Here is a 4209-nt window from a genome sequence, read left to right on the forward strand (position 1 = left end):
TAAAGGCACTCTGTGGAGTTGTTGACCTTTAGCAGCATTATTTACATGAGCTGGTCCTCATTTATTTATTTTCATTTTTTCAACGTATATATACGCACATGACTTACCGTCTGAAGTGATACACGTACAAAAAAACTCGGCAATGCTCAAACAAAAGTACGGGAAGAAGACTGCTAGCTAGCAAACGTCACTAAGTAATGCAAATATAAAAGAATTCAGCTTTGCGTTATTTTGCTTGGTTTTATGTTTTTAAGTCAATGTTGACTTTTCTTACTCTACTTTTGTTAAGTAACTAACGTCAAGCAAGTAAGTTACGAAACAAACTTAATGATTTTAAGCCAAACTGCAGTCTTTTCCTAAGACTAACCAAGTAAACCTAAGAACTAAAGAAACATGTTATTATATTTAGAAATAACAGTATGCACGAAACGAGCAGAAACTGCCACGCAACACTGACGCTAGAGGGGAAACTGGAGCGCCATAGTTTGAAGCGTTGGGCCACTGACCAAGTGGAAGAGTTAGGAGTGAGAATATGCTGTTTATTCACATGTGAATATGACACTGACATGATACTGAGAGGGATTTTTCTCATCTCAGTTTCAGAGTGAACGGAAATACTAAAGTAAGTCCCAAATAGATCACAAAGATACCCAAACAGATGCTTGTTGGTTCTCTTTGGCCTTTTTTTTTGTTCTTTTCTACTGTGAACGGTAGATTATGATTACTTTTGTCTCGTAGAGCAGGGTGTCGGGGCCAGTTATTGAGATAAGGGGCCAGTTATTGAGATAAGTGGGTTTACTATGAACAGTCGAGGAGGCATTAGTCTCTAGTCTTTGGGGAACAGTGGAGTACAAGCAGAATCAATCAGTGACGGCCATTGCCAAACCCGCATTAAGCAAACCCTGTAGACTTTTCCGGCAACTCGTATTAATAGGCAGACAAGAAAGTTTCGTCTTATTAAGATTTCTGCAGAATGAATGGCTCGAGAGGCTGTTCAATTGAGCTAAAACTGCATGAAGTCCGTCTCTTAAGATTAACGGCCATTAGCGGAGAAGCTGAAGTGAAAAAAAGCATGAATCCAGTGACAAATGTGAGGTTTTTTTCTTGACATAAGGTGCATTTTAAGGGGTATTAACTATGTCAATCAACCAGTAAAATGACAACACCTGCTAAGCACATCATGCAGCGCTCCATTGGATGGATGCAGTAGGTTTTTATTGGTGCTGTCCTGCAGGAAGGAGGGGGCATTCGTTCACCGTCACTATTCCCCAAAGTTATTGATAGAGCAAAGACAGAAATAGCACAATGAAACCTCATTGTGCGCAGGTATTTTTGGGATACCAATGACATTTTGCTGATGTTCCTCGTGCTGACTGTGAGCTATTTTCAGGGAGGTAGATGTGTATCCATGTCATTTCAGTATCAGAGACAATTGCTTTTATAAACTCAAATGCAATTAATCAGCAAATAGCTATTAGCTGACATTCAAAGTTCAACGAGACGAGCCATTGGACTACAATATACTTCATCGTTAGAAATTCAAATGTTAGTCAAGGTCCTGTCACATTATTTAAGCTTAACTGCAGCTGACATACAGAAGCACAAAGCAATAATTGGACATTTTGGGAAATACGCTCATTGTTTTTCTGGCAGAGAGATTAGAAGATCAATACCACTCTCATATTTGTCTTTTGTGACGTAGCTTTTAGGGTTTACTTATGCAACACAACTACTGGGTTAGGCTTTCGCAAAACATCGTGGTCTGTTTAAAATAAGTGTTTGTTACACAAAATGAGTAACTGGCATTAGTTAGTTGATTCAGTTTCTCACAGGAGTTTCCCAGTCCTGTTTGTTTTTATACGTCAGTTGCTCTAATAATGACCTGGATGGGTTTAAATGGGCGTGGCGTACAAAACAGTGTCACTTTTGTTGTTTTTCCTTGATTATCTCTAGAAAAGGGTGACTGACTGCTGTTGCAATGAACACTGGGTTGATTGATGCTATGATAACGTAGCAGACTAGACATATATTGAGTTACTCTCTCACGAAATTCTTAAATATCAGAAAGATTACTGGCTTTGAATTTGCAATAACAGCTACTCAGGGACAAGTGTCCTGCAAATGAGCAATACATCTACTGCCACTACCTACAATCTGACTGTATTTGAGTCTGGATGAAGAGCTTTTGCTGAGAACAAAAAAAAAGATCTGTCAGTTTCAATCTGTGTCTTACTCATCACACAAATAGGGACGTATAACTATGGATCCTTCATGCGACAAACTGTCTCTTTATCAATGAACACAACTTCAGCTCTCAAGAATAGCTTTACTCAGAGTTTGGTCTTAGTTGGTTTACTGACAACACTAATTTACTTGCAAACAAATATGAGTCAGAGATTCAGGACTTTTCACATTCTACCACTTGTGCCGTTGAATATTATAAAGGGTGTTATGGTAGACAGTAAAAGTGGATGTTACAACAGTGCATCCTGAGGCTACTTTCTTTTCTGGCAGTAAAAATGATAAACTATTGCCTCTTGAACCAATAGAAAATGTAACATTCATGACCCAAATTGAATCACATTTCTCCATTAAAGTGGGTACATTTAAATATTTACGACCAGGTGTTTGCAGAGTATGGTCACCACTGGAACACTGGTCTATGTAAACCCATATTCATAAAGTACAGTATTTTATGAATTACTGAAATGAGGAGATATCGCAGATCAAGCGTGGGAATCTACAATAGGGTGTATTGTATAAGTCAGCCAACATGAGATATATTGATGTGAGAGCTATATTGTATTAAATAATAAGCAGAATGTACTTTTTCCACTGAAAGTTCCTGTACGTAAGTATAGTATATGAACAGTTCATGAGCAGCTGAAGCTTAACAGTGAAGAAAATGATGTATTTTTGTGTTTTGCTCGTGCAATTAATTTGCATGTCAATGCATTTATTTTGTTGTTCATACTTTGACACAGAATGTGAATATTATGTGGCAAAAGGCAATGTGCTTTTTTTGTCTGAATGACATTTTTCTGAGCTTTTGCATCGCTAATTATGGCATCAATCACTCAAGTTGTGTGCGACAGTTTAAGTTGTTTAAATTTGTGAAACAACATCACGGAGGCTCCCTAGTCCGAACCAACATGACTAACTTTACTACTCCTGTCAACCTTGACAAAGGCAGCGAATACTAGATCCACTCCTTCCGTCCTTACTTTTCACTATAAAAACCCTAAACAATAATAATAAGTATTTCACATATTTGTCTCTTTTATTTGTTATGCCCCTGGTGTGTAAAGGTCTTCAGCCTGCAAAAAGCTGTGAAAATGAGCCCCAGCTTAACAATAACTGAGGTTCTCCTCAAGGCAGAACTTTAAACACCTACCTTTAAAAAAAAAAAAAAATCGGAATAAGCAGTAGTTAATGTCTTAGATATTAAACATTGCCAACAACATTAAGACCCCTGTGTGTCTTCAAGCCAACATAATGTTCATTCGACCTGATTAGCAAGTTTAATGCACAGAAGAGCAACTCCCAATGAGCGTTCTGCTATAGTGGTGGATCCGGTCCTTATTTGTGCTGACTGGAGTATCAGTGTCAGTGTAGGAAACTACAACAACTGTTCTAGCCTTGCCCTTGCTCAGTCGCTATCTAGAGTAAGCTTCCAAGACCATGAAATTATACACAGCCTGCAACTATTCAGCTTACGAGCTAGAACAAGAAAAGTGAACTAAGCTGTGTGATAAAAGGGGAATACTGAGGTTTAACAACCAGTAAGATTATTTTAGCCTAAAGGACACGAGTGAGGTGTGATTTCATGTGAATCTGTCAGTGTCTTCCTGTGCATTTCCATCATCGTGGTGTGAGGGTTGTCGTGTGAACAGTAACTGTGTTGGTGTGAGTCTTTGCGGAGGTGCTGATGAATGGCTTTGATTAGCAGTGACGGCTACACCGGAGCCCTTGGAGCGCCCTGCAGGATTAAAGGACATCGCCAGCATTTGGGAAAACAACCACTCGGGCAGAAAATCACTTTCATGAAGTGACACAGAACCCGCACTCACATACACACAAACACGCCAGCACGCGTACGGAAGCATACCCCATTTGAATGGCTGAAGCCAACGCATATAAACACACATTAACACAAACACAAATTGATATAGTAAACTTGTGAGCAAACAGTTGCTTAATTCACGACCC

Source organism: Anarhichas minor, unplaced genomic scaffold (genome assembly GCF_050575085.1).
Source record: "Anarhichas minor isolate MPS153535 unplaced genomic scaffold, ASM5057508v1 ptg000136l, whole genome shotgun sequence".
In the NCBI taxonomy this organism is placed as follows: Eukaryota; Metazoa; Chordata; class Actinopteri; order Perciformes; family Anarhichadidae; genus Anarhichas; species Anarhichas minor.